The following is an 18,334-nucleotide window of genomic DNA, read 5'->3' on the forward strand; positions in this document are numbered from 1 at the left end:
TTAGAGGAACTGTTTTTCTTAGATGACATGTTAAAGGAATGTCCGAAAACATATATACAAAACCTTCGTACTGGAATTTATAAAGAAACAATCCAATTAATCAAAACACACAATGAAGATCGTATGAATACGATTTTGCACTTCTCCACAAATATAATTTGTTTCTTTATTCTAAGCGGTTATTCTATTCTTGGTAATCAAGAACTTGTTCTTATTAACTCTTTGGTTCGAGAATTTATATATAATTTAAGTGACACAATAAAAGCTTTTTCTATTCTTTTATTAACTGATTTATGTATAGGATTCCATTCAACCCATGGGTGGGAACTACTTTTTGGCTTCGTTTATAAAGATTTTGGATTTGCTCAAAATGATCAAATTATATCCGGTCTTGTGTCCACTTTTCCAGTCATTTTAGATACAATTTTAAAATATTGGATTTTCCGTTATTTAAATCGCATATCTCCATCACTTGTAGTGATTTATCATTCAATGAATGATTGACAGAAAAACCGATTTACTTCAATGAATTTCAAGTTTTTATCTAAAAAAGATAATTTTTCATTTTCCCCTCTTTAAAAAAAAGTTAAATAAAAAAGGGGTTCCCACCTTGGATAGGGAACTATGCGAGTGACCTACCTAATCTTATTGTAGAAATTTTCAGGATCAATGATTAGACCATGCAAACTAGAAATGCTTTTTCTTGTATAAAGGAAGGGATTACCCGATCCATTTCTATATCGGTCATGATATATATAATAATTCGAGCACCCTTTTCAAATGCATATCCAATTTTTGCACAGCAGGGTTATGAAAATCCCCGAGAAGCAACCGGTCGTATTGTCTGTGCCAATTGCCATTTAGCTAATAAGCCCGTGGATATTGAGGTTCCACAAGCGGTACTTCCTGATACTGTATTTGAAGCAGTTGTTCGAATTCCTTATGATATGCAAGTGAAACAAGTTCTAGCTAATGGTAAAAAGGGAACTTTGAATGTGGGGGCTGTTCTTATTTTACCGGAAGGTTTTGAATTGGCACCCCCCGATCGTATTTCGCCTGAGATTAAAGAGAAGATAGGCAATCTGTCTTTTCAAAACTATCGCCCTACAAAAAAAAATATTCTTGTAGTAGGCCCTGTTCCTGGTCAGAAATATAATGAAATCACGTTTCCTATTCTTTCCCCGGATCCCGCTAGTAAAAGAGATATTCATTTCTTAAAATATCCTATATATGTAGGCGGGAACAGGGGAAGGGGCCAGATTTATCTTGACGGGAGCAAGAGTAATAATAATGTTTATAATGCTACAGCAGCAGGTATAGTCAAAAAAATCATACGAAAAGAAAAAGGGGGATACGAAATCACTATAGTAGATGCATTAGATGAGCGTGAAGTGATTGATATTATACCTCCAGGACCAGAACTTCTTGTTTCAGAAGGTGAATCTATCAAACTTGATCAGCCATTAACAAGTAATCCTAATGTCGGTGGATTTGGTCAGGGGGATGCGGAAATAGTACTTCAAGATCCATTACGTGTTCAAGGTCTCTTGTTCTTCTTGGCATCTATTATTTTAGCACAAATCTTTTTAGTTCTTAAGAAGAAACAATTTGAGAAGGTTCAATTGTTCGAAATGAATTTTTAGTTCCGCGTATTTATCAACATATTAAACTCGTAAAAATAACTCAATTTTTTTGATAATTTTTGTAATTATATTCTGTATAATATCTGTATAATAGAAAATATATATATATATTCAAATATCGAAAAGTTACTCTAAGGGGGATTCTTTGTTTTTTCTTTTTTTTTTTTTTCTTTGTCCTTTCCTAGAGTCCGATTCCTATTCCTTCTTGTTTGTGTTGAAATAGAAATATTCTAAAAATATCAATAAAATACTATTTTTGAATCCCTTCCTGAAAAATCCTATATCTTAGTTTCTCTTTTTTCCAACTTAGAATCTTTCTGCCAGATAATCTTTTATGGTATATAAATAATATGTAAAATAATATGTAGTGAACAAATAAAAAAAAAAGAATGAAATGGAATTTTTTGAAACATCGGAAGAAGTAGTCATTTATATGAAAAAAAATTAGAATTCTTAAGAACTCAAGGGGGATCCACTTGCATTCGTCAAAGAAAGAGTGGATCCCTGTTCAGTTCTTACACTTTCATTTCAAAAACCCAAATAGAATACGATTACTACAGAGATGAGCCCAATCCGGAATATGAACCATAAAAGAAAATACCAATTAAACCGATCACAGTAATACCAGTTACAGTACCTATTATCCAAAGAGGAATTCTTCCAGTAGTATCGGCCATTTATCCCACTTTCCTCCACATTTAATCACGTAGTCAGTCATGCTAAAGACATTAACAAACAGTCATAGATAATTATGAAATGATATCCTTCCGAATGGGATAAAAGAATTCTTAATATATATATTATTGACTATTCCTATTTCTTCTATTAATTCTAATTAATTGAAGAAATAATTTGAAAATAAAACAGCAAGTACAAAAATAAGTAATAACCCCCAGTAGAGACTGGTACGATTCAATTCAACATTTTGTTCATTTGGGTTTGATTGTGTCATAGCTCTATAATTCAAATTAAGTTTATCGTTGGATGAATTGCATTGCTGATATTGATCCCAAAAAAGAAACAGTGGGTACCGCTAGTCCGTGAACAGCTAGCCATCGTACTGTAAAAATTGGATAGGTCCTATCTATAGTCATTGGAGCCTCCTAAAAAGATCTACTAAATTCATCAAGTTGTTCCAAAGGATCAAAACGGCCAGTTATTAATGGAATTCCTTGTCGGTTCTCTGTAAAATACTCGTTTGGGCGGGGACTTCCAAATACATCGTAAGCTAGACCTGTACTGACAAATAACCAACCTGCAATGAATAGGGAGGGTATAGTAATGCTATGAATAATCCAGTATCGGATACTGGTAATAATATCAGCAAAAGAACGTTCTCCTGTGCTTCCAGACATCTTGAACTCCACATATTCTTGTACAGTCAAAAGGGGGGGATCGAGTCCATAAAAGACGAGATCAGTAAGGCGAAATTTACTGAAATAGAATCCTTGTTAGATCGTCCATTTTGTACCAACGGTGTCTTTTGAGTATACCGAATCAGTATAGCTATCCTTCTTCTAACAGAGCAATGAAATTTCACAATCAGTGTAAAATTTTAGTACTAGATTTTTTTCTTCTTTTTTCATTGATTGTCTCTATGTAGTCAAAAATCCGATAGAAAATTTTGCAAAGTTTGGGTATATAAAAATTTTTTTTATATTAAATTTTTAGAGTAATAGTATAAAAGGAAGGTTCTTAACATTTCAAATTATTAGTTTTGGATTAGAAACTAAAGATCCATTAAAATCGGAATATGAGAAAAGGGTTTCTAATAATTAATAAAGTAGATAATTCATAAAGTAGATTTTCTATTTTAATAATTCAATTATTGCCAAATCAATAAATATATTTTTTGTGGTTGTTGAAGATCTTTTTTTCTATTTTCTTCTACATTAATTCAAAGTGAAATAAAATGAAATAACAGAGTTATTATTCTTTGTTTGAATATTCATAATTTTTCTTTTCTTTTTCCAATATAAACAGAATTCTATTGGATATCTATAGAATAATACTAAATATTTTCATTAGATCAGTTTACTTAATTCCTGAGTTGATTAAGAAGTATGTTGATTTGAAATCACAGGATGGGTAGATGTAACAGATGAGGAATTTATTTCTAAATTATGTTACTCTATTTCTTTTTTTTTTTTTCGTCTCTAATAATTGAATTTATTGAGGAATTGCCAATTTTGAATTGTATCTTTCAAGTAGGATTTTTTATCTTCTTTTTTCTCTCAAAAATGGAAATTTAGGGAAGTGCTTTATAAACATATGTATAAAAAGAACGAACATATTTCATTTAGTTTCTATATGCCCACTATCACTAGTTATTTCGGTTTTTTACTATCGGTTTTAATTATAACCTCGTCTCTATTTATTGGTCTTAGTAAAATACGACTTATTTGATTTGTAATTTTGAGAGGAATAGTAAATTTTGGTATAAGACATTCTAGAATTCCTTACTATGTCAATTTACAATTCTCGATCGTTGAGATTTATGATCAATACAGATTTATGTTTAAGGCTAGATATTATATTACCTTTCTTTTTACTTTTCGAACAAATAAAAATGATTGAAGTTTTTCTATTTGGAATCGTGTTAGGTTTAATTCCTATTACTTTGGCTGGATTATTTGTAACTGCATATTTACAATACCGACGAGGTGATCAGTTGGATCTTTGATTCATTAATGTCTCTTTTTTTGTGATTCCCTATTTATTTAGTTTAATCCTAATCGACAAGGATAAAATTCAGACTTTCTTTTGAATGTTCAATTATTTCAGTGTAATTATCAGGCGAATAATACTAGAATCACGCTCTGTAGGATTTGAACCTACGACATCGGGTTTTGGAGACCCGCGTTCTGCCGAACTGAACTAAGAGCGTTTTGTTTTCATAAAATTATATGATCCAAATCCATTTTGCATATAGATATTCAGTATGTATGTTCAATTGGAATTCGTCTTCACAGGTTCCCGGTTTATTGCTCATCTCATAGAATATGGAATATTATAGAATACGGAATATCATAGAATAAGTAATTGTTAGGGATAGGGATGACAGGATTTGAACCCGTGACATTTTGTACCCAAAACAAACGCGCTACCAAGCTGCGCTACATCCCTTTTCCATTTGTTTATAGTGTTATTGTAAAGAATCTTTGTCTTGTTTTCCACATTTTTCTCTGTTGATATATATCAACAGAGAAAAAATACTTAAATAATAAAAAGAAAGGAGGATTTGAAATGCGAGATCTAAAAACATATCTTTCCGTGGCACCAGTAGTAAGTACTTTATGGTTCGGGGCTTTGGCGGGTCTATTGATAGAGATCAATCGTTTTTTTCCAGATGCATTGATATTCCCCTTTTTTTAATTTTAGTTATTGACACGGGAAGGGGTGAAGAAGATGAAAGGTCCAATTATATATTAAATATGTGTAATTAACCTACTCTTCTTTTTTTTTTTTTTAGGAAAGATAAAGACGAAAGATTAAATTGGCCTCATTGAAATTCGGAGTGACACTCGGGATCGGGATCTGGTCCAGGCTTCAATGGAATTGAATTATTAATTCAATTCCTATGAAAAAGAAAGTGAAAGCAGAAATCCATAGGTTGGGGCAACAATATCATAAAAAATACTTTAAAAAAACGAAAATACTGGCAATTTGAAACGAAATATAGTTACAGATCCTTGTATTCTTTTTGTACTAGATTCAATTAAATTGGAACGAAATCTTTCATAATTTTTCGAATTCTTCTTTTTTATCTTATCTTAGTTGTTTTCATCTTTTTCTTAGATTCTTAGATTCGAATCCGAAAAGAGTTATAAGTGAATTAAAAACCCAAAGGAGGGTCATGTCCAAGGGTAAAGATATCCGAGTAAGTGTTCTTTTGGAAGGTACTGGTTGTGATAAAAAGAGTCTAAATAAGGAATAAAGCGGTATTTCTAGATAGATTACTAACAAGAATCGACACAATACGCCTAGTCGATTGGAATTGAGAAAATGATGTCCCCGTCGTTATATAACAACATATGCTAAAGAAGAAAAAAAATACAAATCCTTTATTATAATTATATTTATTTAAATCAATGTTATTTTTGGAATAGGAATAAATAAACTATGGAAAAACCTAAGCGACTCTTTATTAAATCCAAGCGATCTTTTCGTAGACGTTTGCCCCCGATTCAATCGGGGGACCGAATTGATTATAAAAACATGGGTTTAATTTGTCGATTTATTAGTGAACAAGGAAAAATATTATCTAGACGTGTAAATAGATTGACCTTAAAACAACAACGATTAATTACTGTTGCTATAAAACAAGCTCGTATTTTATCTTCGTTACCTTTTCTTAATAACGAAAAACAATTTGAAAAAAGCGAGTCGACTGCTAAAATTACTCCTTTAAGAAAAAAAAATAGAAATTAAAAATTCGAAATCCAATTTGAATTTAGATTCGAATTAAACATGGATTGATGTTTTGTTCAAAATTAGGATAATTCCATTTGATTTTTTTGTTGGAATAAAAAAGATAATAGGTAACGAAGAATAATTTTTTAAGCATGGTTGTTTATTTTGATAGCTTTATCGTATGATAAAGCTATCAAAATAAACAAATTTCTAGTCTATACCTTCCTGCAGTAAATAAGGGGTTTTAAGTTTTTATGATATTATCGGCAATCATAAAAAGACAATTCTCTTTTAATATAGCAATTTGTGCAACTATTTTACGATTAAGAAGCAATTGCTTGGTGTATAGACTATTCATTAAATTATTATAAATATAAGATACTTTTTGATTCTCGCGAATTACTGCATTTATTCGACTAATCCATAAACCACGAAAATCTCTTTTTTTCCTATCTCTATCCCGATGAGCCGAAACTAAAGCTTTCAATTTCTGTTGAGTAATAGTTCGGGTAAGTCTTGAATGAGCTCCGCGAAAACTTGATACGAATAAACGAATTTTTGTCCTCCGTTTGTGAGCTATATATCCTCGTTTAATTCTGGTCATTTAATAAATGATATTTTCAGGAATAACTTTTTCATTTTTCAGTTATTCTTTTTTTCTTCCTAGTCTATTAATAACAAAAATGGATTCTTCCGATGTATAAAAAAAAATTCCAACGGCTCTTGCTACTATAACCGCCCCAACCACGATTTTTTATATTAAACATTTAACCTCAAAATCAGAAATTGTATAGATACTAGATATCAAATAAAATAAAAATAGTAAATGAAATAGGACACATATTTTTATAATGAATTGGTGGGTTCCTTCGTTTCTATGATTTTTTTTAGAAATGACCAGGTCCTCTCTATACACCGGAGCCTTTTTATTTTCATTTTTGATTCATTTAATGAATGTTATTGTTAACTTGTACAGTTCACACTCTGTGGCTCTACCCATGCAATATTGAGTAAGTAGGTTTTTTCACAACCAAATCTAATTCTATAGTAACGGTATTTAATTATGAAAATTTGCTGGGTAGCTGACCCTCTTATTCCATTCTTACAAAATCCATCAAAATACATTCATTAAGGACATACTTTATTTTTAATTGAAATAGTATTTTCTCCGCTTAACGGGTAACTTTTTTTTGTTACCGATGGGAAAGTCCTTCTCATATGAAATTGCAAATGTGTATTATTGGTTTTGCACCAATCGAAACCATAAATTTTATACAAGATAGAAGAATGTAAAGAATTATATAATTATATAGAAAAGAATTATATATTAAGTTAAGATAGTGTGAATGTAGTTTTTGCATTCACACTATCTTAACTGATTACCAATACTGAAAAATTTTAATTTGTTTTTTCTTAGTATTTAAGCTGAACGAGTCGCACATACACCCTGGTACACGTTCCTCGACGTTGAGGGCATCCCCGAAGAGCTGGGGATTTTGTGACGTTTCGGATTGGCTGTCTTGTGTTTCTAATAAGTTGTTTCATAGTTGGCATGGTAAGTCGTACATATATATATCTATATTTTTGTATAATGAGCAGGTTTAGATCTATCCTAACCGTGAATTACTTATATTCTATATTCCTTATTTATAGCCTATATTAATTATATATACTATATTAATAGATTAACTCTTAGAGATTTTATTTTAAAATGTAAAGTAAGATAGAGTAAAAAATTAAATTTCCAATCTTGTATTTAATTAGAATAACCTTTGCCACCAATTTTTTATTCAACTGCTACAAGATCTACAATTCCATGAGCTTGGGCTTCTGCTGCTGACATAAAAACATCCCTTTCCATGTCTTCCGATATAACCCATAAAGGTTTGCCCGTTCTTTGTACATAAACCCTTGTGATAGTTTCACGCATTTTCAGTAGCTCTTCCGCTTCCAGGACAAATTCTCCCGCTTGTGCCTCATAAAAAGAACTAGCAGGTTGGTGGATCATTACCCTGATTATATCACTTAAGTAGTATTTCCCTTATCTTGATAAATCTTTTTAGAATTCTTTTTACTATATTGGTAGATTGCTAAAGATTGTCTTTATTCCCAAAATAAAGGTAACAGAAAAGGGACAAAGACAAATAAGATAAAGGGCAAAAAGTATATTCAATAACCGTACAAGCATTTTCTGCGTATTGATGCATACGGCTTTTGTACTTATGCAATTCATTTTTTCCTCTATGGATAGAGTAGAGTATTTTCTTCGATGAATTTTGTTTCTACATTTACAAATTTCTTTTTTTCTATCAAAGAAAAAAGAAGTACAAAATCTACTAGGTCTTTTGGATCCGGATCCTTAAATAATAAACAATAGAATAACCAACTTTCTTTTTGAATCTATTTTTAAATACTACGATGGTTCCGTTGTTTTTTATATCATTTTGGTATTCAACAATCCAAAAGTTTCTTTTTTTTTTCATATATTAAGTTTTCTTCTGATTCAAATAAAAATTGTTACAAGCTTTCTGGTATGAAAAAAAACAAAAAAGTATGCGACACTACTAAAATGAAACTAGGTTTCTTATAGATCAGATAAAATGGAAAATACCCTCTTTTTCATACTACTCTTTCTATATATAATTAAATGATTCAAAAAAATTGCATATGGAATTCAAAATACCATGCTATTATTACTTTGGTTTTTATGGCGAAGGTATAGTATATATAGATAGATATCTATTCTATATATTCTCAAAGAAAAGAATCATTGGCGCCAAGCGTGAGGAAATGCAAGACGTTTGGTAATTGTGCCTCCTGCCAAAAGAAAGGATCCCATTGAAGCAGCTAATCCCAGACATACTGTCTGTACATCTGGTTGTACAAATTGCATAGTATCATAAATAGCTATTCCAGGTATTACCCACCCCCCCGGAGAGTTTATAAACAGAGACAATTCTTTATTCTCTTTCTCTATGCTCAGATATATCATAATACTAATAAGTTGATTCGATATTTCACTATCAACATCTTGACCTAAAAAAAGTAATCTTTCTCGATAAAGTCGATTGATTAGGATTCCATTTTTTCCTTAAAAGCCGTACATGCACCTTTTGATGCATACAGTTCATCAAAAATTATATAAGCAAAAAAGGAATCAATGTGTCGATTTTAATCTTTCTCTTTTTCTAATGGATTTCTTCGAACTAAAAAAAAAGAAGAATATACTTAATTTAGTGAACTATCTTCTCATTGATGTATTGCTTTCATCGAGATCGAAGCCGAATCACAATGTAATTTTCTTGTTTCTGAATGGACTTTTTCAATTCTTTTAGGTTTCTTTTCTACTCTGAGTAAAGATCTGCCCGATTTGGATTTGCACATATAGAACAAATAGTCCAAAACTATGTATTTTTGTTAGAACTTCTTCCTTTTCTGAATTTATTAATGTTTTTTGTAAAATACAATATATAGATATGATAGAAGTAGTGATCGTAGAAATATTACCAATTGGTTTTTTCTACACAGAGCCTGGGTACTTGATTTTATTGGTCCAATTAAGCCAACCATAAATTATTCATAATTTCGAGTAATAATCTGGAAATTTTATCTAAAAATGAAAAAATCGATAGAATAGTACTTCATTACACTTCACGCTCCCCATTTTTTTATCTTTATGATTTCATCATTCTCTTTTGGGGGTGAAAGCGGGGATATCTCGATCGGGGGAGAAAACGGGTAAATCCCATATAACCTACTATATCTGACAAGTCGCACTATATATCAACCCAAGATGCATCTTTATCCCCGGGGGTTCGAAAGGGTACTCTTGGAACACCAATGGGCATAAAATGGACAAATAATAAAGTCATATATCTCACTTTAGTGTGGAAACGTAAGAATTAGCTTATCGTGTTAAAAAAGATTTACTTGATTTTATATTAATATTGCTTTTTTTTATAAAAAAGAAGACTAAATAAAGTCGAGTTGTTATAAATGGGTCATTGGGGTGATAAGCGAATATGTCTGCATTTACTTATTTAAATAGTCATAGAGAAAGTTGTCAACCCCTTTCGTCTCCCCACCATTGCGTATTGTTACTTATCCGGTATAGAATAAATCTGTTTCTTTGATTTCGACAAATATGATTGTTCCATTTTCCAAGAGAATCTACTGAAAGGCTATATTCATTTTTTTCCAGTGCAATAAAGTTACATAGTGTCTATTTTTTGTTGAAGGGGTATTTTTTCATGGGTTTACCTTGGTATCGTGTTCATACTGTTGTTTTAAATGATCCGGGCCGTTTGCTTTCTGTTCATATAATGCACACAGCTCTAGTTGCTGGTTGGGCCGGTTCGATGGCTCTATATGAATTAGCAGTTTTTGATCCCTCTGATCCTGTTCTTGATCCAATGTGGAGACAGGGTATGTTCGTTATACCTTTCATGACTCGTTTAGGAATAACTAATTCGTGGGGCGGTTGGAATATCACAGGAGGGGCTATAACGAATCCGGGTATTTGGAGTTACGAAGGTGTGGCCGGAGCACATATAGTGTTTTCAGGCTTGTGCTTTTTAGCGGCTATTTGGCATTGGGTTTATTGGGATCTAGAAATCTTTTGTGATGAACGTACTGGAAAACCTTCTTTGGATTTGCCAAAAATTTTTGGAATTCATTTATTTCTTGCAGGGGTGGCTTGTTTTGGTTTTGGCGCATTTCATGTAACAGGATTGTATGGTCCCGGAATATGGGTGTCTGATCCTTATGGACTAACTGGAAGGATACAATCCGTAAATCCCGCGTGGGGTGTGGAAGGTTTTGATCCTTTTGTTCCGGGGGGGATAGCTTCTCATCATATTGCGGCAGGAACGTTGGGCATATTAGCGGGTCTTTTCCATCTTAGTGTGCGTCCACCCCAACGTCTGTATAAAGGATTACGTATGGGAAATATTGAAACTGTCCTTTCTAGCAGTATTGCTGCTGTCTTTTTTGCAGCTTTTGTCGTTGCTGGAACTATGTGGTATGGTTCAGCAACAACCCCCATTGAATTATTTGGTCCTACTCGGTATCAATGGGATCAGGGATACTTCCAGCAAGAAATATATCGAAGAGTTGGTGCTGGGCTAGCCGAAAATCAAAATTTATCAGAAGCTTGGTCTAAAATTCCTGAAAAATTAGCTTTTTATGATTACATCGGAAATAATCCAGCAAAAGGGGGGTTATTTAGAGCTGGTTCAATGGACAATGGAGATGGAATAGCCGTCGGTTGGTTAGGACATCCCATTTTTCGAGATAAAGAAGGACATGAGCTTTTTGTACGTCGTATGCCTACTTTTTTTGAAACATTTCCAGTTGTTTTAGTAGATGGGGACGGAATTGTTAGAGCCGATGTTCCTTTTCGAAGAGCAGAATCGAAATATAGTGTCGAACAAGTAGGTGTAACTGTTGAGTTCTATGGTGGTGAGCTTAATGGAGTAAGTTATAGTGATCCCGCTACTGTGAAAAAATATGCTAGACGTGCTCAATTGGGGGAAATTTTTGAATTAGATCGTGCTACTTTGAAATCAGATGGTGTTTTTCGTAGCAGTCCAAGGGGTTGGTTTACTTTTGGGCATGCTTCATTTGCTCTGCTATTCTTTTTCGGGCACATTTGGCATGGTTCTAGAACTTTGTTCAGAGATGTTTTTGCTGGTATCGACCCAGATTTAGATGCTCAAGTAGAATTTGGAGCATTCCAAAAACTTGGAGATCCAACTACAAGAAGACAGGTAGTATAACATTCTTTTGTTCTTTTCTACTTTTTTATAATTTTGAATTTCATATAAAGAACTAGATAAATCTTGATTGGAATCATTGCATTTATTCTTTTTTTTCTTTTCGAAAAGAGCCCCACCCCAAGAAACAGGTATGAAAGCTATAATTGTAAACCACGATTAAATTTATGGAAGCTTTGGTTTATACATTCCTCTTAGTCTCAACTTTAGGAATTATTTTTTTCGCGATTTTTTTTAGAGAACCTCCTAAAGTTCCGACGAAAAAGGTCAAATAATTTTTTATTATCTTAATTGAAGTAATGAGCCCCCAATAGGGAGGGCGCATTACTTCAACTAGTCCCCATGTTCTTCAAATGGATCTCTTAGTTGTTGGGAGGGTTGCCCAAAGGCAGTATATAAGGCATACCCAGTAAAACTTACAAGTAAACCAGATATAGAGATGGCAATTAGAGTTGCTGTTTCCATTATTTTAATTCTAAAGTTTCCAGATCACAATAGATCTATAGGATAAGATCCTTATATTTACAGCGGAATGGTATACAAAGTCAACAGATCTAAATGAATAAAAAAGAGTATTTATGGCTACGCAAACCGTTGAGGATAATTCTAGATCTGGTCCAAGACGAACTGTTGTAGGGAATTTATTGAAACCTTTAAATTCAGAATATGGTAAAGTAGCCCCGGGGTGGGGAACTACTCCTTTGATGGGTGTTGCAATGGCTCTATTTGCGATATTTCTATCTATTATTTTGGAGATTTATAATTCGTCCATTTTATTGGACGGAATTTCTATCAATTAGATTCACAAGAATCGAGTAATTAGTTTATAGAAAGTGAAGCCTTTAGGTTTCTTATTGTTTCTTAGTCTATTCCATGTTGATGTGGTAGTTTGATCGTAGAATTTCTTTGTTTCTGTATTTCCGGAATATGAGTGTGTGACTTGTTTTAATTGGTCCTATTGAAAGTACAGAACATAAAATGGGTCTGTCATCTTGATATAGATGGTTTTATTCCGTCAGATATTTAATCTAGTATCTGGAGCACGGAATATAGAAAATAGATTCTAAAAATCTTAATACTATGATTCATACTAAATATTTAGACCTCGCAACTGGATTTAAAAACCTTTTCAAAGAGTTCTAAAAATATATTGAAAAATTTTGATTCTTTCAAGCTTCTCCAGTTTGTCTTTATTTTGAGCAAAGGACAAACCTTTCCTTGAATTTTTTCATTATATTTTATCTATTCATTGAAGAAGTGATGATCCAGCAATTCTTACTCAGGGAATTTTTGGACTTCGATTAAAAATTGTTTTGAATCATCGTGGTTCTAGTATGAATCTGAGGTTTTTTTTATTCATTCATATGGTCCTAACAAGAGAATCCTTATCAATAATAAAAATTCAAGAATAAAGAAGACAGCAGTAAATTCACATTATACAAATAAAAAGAAGTAAAGAATATTCAAGAGGCCTTAAAAGATCACGATAAAGACGGGTGCGCCGACTTGATATTTTGGCATTATAACAAAAAAGAATAGCTTTCGGATTTTTATTTCTTTTTTATCGTAAGAGAAAATTAGAATCATAGGATTAAATAAAGCAGTTTCAAACTTTCTATTACGGATATCTGTTTTTGTTACAATCAATATTTGGGTATTTTTGTTTGAGCCGTACGAGATGAAATTCGCATATACGGTTCTCTGGGGGGGTTCCTTTGGGTTACCTATCTCAATAAAGTTTATGATTGGTTCGAAGAACGTCTTGAAATTCAGGCGATTGCCGATGATATAACCAGTAAATATGTTCCGCCTCATGTGAACATATTTTATTGTTTAGGGGGAATTACACTTACTTGTTTTTTAGTCCAAGTAGCAACAGGATTTGCTATGACTTTTTATTATCGCCCAACCGTTACTGAAGCTTTTGCTTCTGTTCAATATATAATGACTGAAGCTAATTTTGGTTGGTTAATCCGATCAGTTCATCGATGGTCGGCAAGTATGATGGTCTTAATGATGATTCTACACGTATTTCGTGTGTATCTTACAGGTGGTTTTAAAAAACCTCGCGAATTAACTTGGGTTACGGGTGTAGTTTTGGCTGTATTAACTGCATCTTTTGGTGTAACTGGTTATTCCTTACCTTGGGATCAAATTGGTTATTGGGCAGTAAAAATAGTAACAGGCGTACCTATTCCTGTAATAGGATCGTCTTTGGTAGAATTATTACGCGGAAGTTCCAGTGTGGGCCAATCTACCTTAACTCGTTTTTATAGTTTGCATACTTTTGTATTACCTCTTCTTACTGCTGTATTTATGTTAATGCACTTTTCAATGATACGTAAGCAAGGCATTTCTGGTCCTTTATAGTGAATATGGGTCATAGATATTTGTAATCACTTCATTATCATTTTGTATTTTGGGGAGGATTTTTTTTCATTGCTACAATTATGGATTATAAAACAAAATAAAACATGTATTTAGATATTTTTCTTCAACTTAACAAAAATTGAATTTTTTTGTACATACAAAAATAGTTGAAGGGAATTCTCCAAAAAAAATGGATTATGGGAGTGTGTGACTTGAACTATTTATTTGGCCGCGCAGATATATGACTTTATCTTATCTGCCACATTATAATTTACAATTAAATGTGTCTTTTTTCCAACCACCAAGCAAGGCTCTTACAGAGAGGGTAGGCTGGTTTTACTTGAAGAGAATCTTTTCTATGATCAGACTCGATTTTATTCTGCATCAACAGGCTCCATAAGATCCAGTAAAAGAAGTGATGTGATATAGTCTGAATTCTATATAGTATGACAACGCATTCATTTCCTATGCATTGATTTGATTTCTGATACTATTGGAGTGAACAAAGTAGATCTAAAGAACAACGCAAGTTAGGTTATATTAGTAACAAGTAAATTCTTTGTACATAAAAAGTATCAAGATTTTTTTTTGATAGGATAACAATTGCAAAGTTTGAGATCACCCAGAAAGCATTATCAACTTGAAAAGTCTACTCGGGTATTGAGCGTTTACTAAAATTTACTTAAAAAGAACTTAATTTTTTTTTCAATAAAAAATGGTAACTTTGGAAAAAGAGAATAGAATCAAGTTTCTTTTATTATTTAGAATCTTCATATATGTGTGGATAACACATACATTTTTTTCTAGTTTATTCTATAGATACAGTTGAAGAAAAATTTGATTAGTGCTCGAGCCGGATGATGAAAAATTATCATATCCGGTTCTTTTGGAGGATGGATCTATAAGAATTCACCTATCCCAATAACAAAAAAACCTGACTTGAATGATCCTGTATTAAGAGCTAAATTGGCTAAGGGAATGGGTCATAATTATTATGGAGAACCCGCATGGCCTAACGATCTTTTATATATTTTTCCAGTAGTAATTCTAGGTACTATTGCCTGTAACGTAGGCTTAGCGGTTCTAGAACCATCCATGATTGGGGAACCTGCGGATCCTTTTGCAACTCCTTTGGAAATACTACCTGAATGGTATTTTTTTTCCCGTATTTCAAATACTTCGTACAGTGCCCAATAAGTTATTGGGCGTTCTTTTAATGGTTTCGGTACCTACGGGATTATTAACAGTACCCTTTTTGGAGAATGTTAATAAATTCCAAAATCCATTTCGCCGCCCAGTAGCAACTACCATCTTTTTGATTGGTACTGTAGTTGCCCTTTGGTTAGGTATTGGAGCAACATTACCTATTGAGAAATCCCTAACGTTAGGTCTTTTTTAAAATTATAAGATTGGTTTCATTTTGAATTCATTTTGAAATAAAATATCATGACATCTGTATTGTATATCTAGGGAGAATTCTTTCTGAACCTACTAATCCCTAGATACATCTATTCCTTTTTAGATATATTCTGACCATTAGGATTTGTTCTAAATATTTAAATTACATATTTTGACCTTTCATTTTGAGTTTAGAAAAAAAATCAATTTGAAAAAATCCTATGTCAATAGATTTCAATTTTATGCAAAATACTTTTGTATTTTTAAAATGTCCAATATAGATTTTCCATCTTCTACGCGAAAATGTTCAAATTTCAGAAGGTCTTCTTGACTGTTATTCAAAAGTTCTAATAATGTATGAATATTGGATCTTTTGAGACAATTATAGATCCTGGGAGGTAATTCTAATTGGTCAATAAAAATAGATTTCAATGCTATTTCTTTTTTATTTTTCCTTAGTTTATCTTTAACCAATATATCATGAAAAGTAAAAAGGGGCAAAGTCACTTTGTCTTGATTTTTTTCTAAATGAAAGTTATCTTCTTCTGCGTGTAAAAAGGGAAGAAATAAATCAATCAAATTTTGGGAGGCTTCATAAAGGGCTTCCTTAGGAGTTAAACTTCCGTTTGTCCATATCTCCAGAAAAAGTATTTCTTGTTTTTCATTCCCATTGACATAAGAATGAATACTATAATTTACATTTCGAACAGGCATGAATCTAGCATCTATATCATAACTTCCGTCTTGAAAGTTTTTTAATGTTTTTATACGATACCCACGATTTCTCTCAATTTTTAATTCAATACACAAATTAACAGGTTCTGTTACGTTGGCTATATGTTGTCTATTATCAACGATTTCCACCGAGGGTGGTAAAATGATGTCTTGAGCGGTTATATATCCAGGACCTTTGAAAGAAATCCATGCGTCCTGTGTTCCATACATATTACTTTTCAATACAATTTTTTTCAAATTCATGAAAATTTCATGTACTGATTCTTCAATACCTATTATGGTAGAATATTCATGTGGTATTTTCTCTGATTTTACACGTGTGATACATGTTCCCTCTATTTCTCCGAGTAAAATTCTTCGGATTGCAATGCCTATTGTATCGGCTTGACCTTTCATAAGTGGGGACAGAATAAAGCGTCCATAATAAAGACGCTTACTGTCTATTCGTGATTCAACACATTTCCATTGTAGTGTCCGAGTAGAGACTCTTAATTTCTCTTGAACATAGTAATTATTTTGATAAAACTCTTGACTTGTTTTTTTCTCTTGAACTATTTTTAATGTTTATTTTTAGTTTTATACACGTCTTTTTTTAGGAGACCTACATCCATTATGTGGCATAGGAGTTACATCTCGTATAAAATTTAATAGTATACCACTTCTACGAATAGCTCTTAATGCTGCATCTCTTCCGAGGCCAGGCCCTTTTATCATGATTTCTGCTCGTTGCATGCCTTGATCCGATACTGTTCGAATAGCATTTCCTGCTGCAGTTTGAGCGGCAAAAGGTGTTCCCCTTCGTGTACCCTTGAATCCACAAGTACCCGCGGAGGACCAAGAAATCACCCGACCTCGTACATCTGTAATAGTCACAATAGTATTGTTGAAACTAGCTTGAACATGAATAATTCCCTTTGGTATTTTACGAGTATAATTACGCGAACCAATACGTACATTTTTACGTGAACCTTTTTTAGGTATAGATTTTGCCATATTCGATTATTTCAATACAATATTTCATTAAAAAAAAAAAAATAAGATAGATCTAGGGTATGGAGATATCCATTTCATGTCAAAAACGGATCCTTTTCCAATTCTTTTCGAATTTGATATTCGATTTTTTCTATATTCTTTTTATTTGCTTTTGATTAATATCAAATACAATTTTTGAAATCAAAGTTAAAAGTTGAAATATCAATAATATTTAAAAAATGGATTTTTCATTTTCATAGAATAATATATATTCTAGATAATTTTATAATTTTCTCTCTTTTTTTATCTAGTCTATTTTTTTAGAAAGCTTCTGTTTGTTCAAATATTATCCTTGTCTTTGTTTATGTTTTGGATTGAAACAAATTACTATAATTCGTCCTCGTCTTCGAATCAATCGACATTTTTCACAAATTTTACGAACCGAGGCGTTTATTTTCATATTTTTACGAATTCCTTAATTAGTTAATCCAAAATTGTGGAAGAAAATAAAGGTTCCTTACATTTTGAACGTCTATTTGAACGTCTATTAGTGGCTTTCTCAATAAAATAGAAAATAAAGTTGAGATTAAAAAACATCCTAATTCAATTGAGTGACTTCTCTTTTTTATTTCTTATCGTATGTCCAGAAAAAGTATTGGAAACATATTCTAGAATAGAAATAAAAATCCAATTTGCATTAATTGTATATAAACCTTAAACCCCGGGCAAATAATTTATGGATAAGTTATTCATTTAGTAATTAAATCTTCGTGAATTTCCCTTTTTTTTACAATTCCAGTGAAATCCCTTCTTACATTCATCAATAAATATATCTATCTAAAAAAAATAGATATATTTCTATCTATGAGGGATGAAGTTCTATTAGAAACTTGCGTTTTATCTCTCTTTTTTTTTTTTTACATAAATGAAATGGATACAAGTTTCTCATCGAATTCGGATATTAGAAAGATTACCATATATAACATAAAACTTCGCCGCCGATTTTTTCTAATCGAGCCTCTCGATCTG

The 18,334-nt window shown here is 32.1% G+C and overlaps 2 non-coding genes across 2 annotated transcripts; both read right to left on the reverse strand.

Moving 5' to 3' along the window:
- Positions 1-4,456: 4,456 nt before the first annotated feature.
- Positions 4,457-4,530, reverse strand: TRNAW-CCA (transfer RNA tryptophan (anticodon CCA)). Its single transcript has one exon. It is a non-coding gene; the product is annotated as a tRNA-Trp (tRNA).
- Positions 4,531-4,695: 165 nt separating this feature from the next.
- TRNAP-UGG (transfer RNA proline (anticodon UGG)) lies at positions 4,696-4,769 on the reverse strand. The gene has a single exon. It is a non-coding gene; the product is annotated as a tRNA-Pro (tRNA).
- Between the last annotated feature and the right edge of the window lie 13,565 nt (positions 4,770-18,334).

Source organism: Vigna unguiculata, unplaced genomic scaffold (genome assembly GCF_037176805.1).
Source record: "Vigna unguiculata cultivar grain cowpea cultivar isolate G323 ecotype 2 unplaced genomic scaffold, ASM3717680v1 ptg000295l, whole genome shotgun sequence".
Classification (NCBI taxonomy): domain Eukaryota; kingdom Viridiplantae; phylum Streptophyta; class Magnoliopsida; order Fabales; family Fabaceae; genus Vigna; species Vigna unguiculata.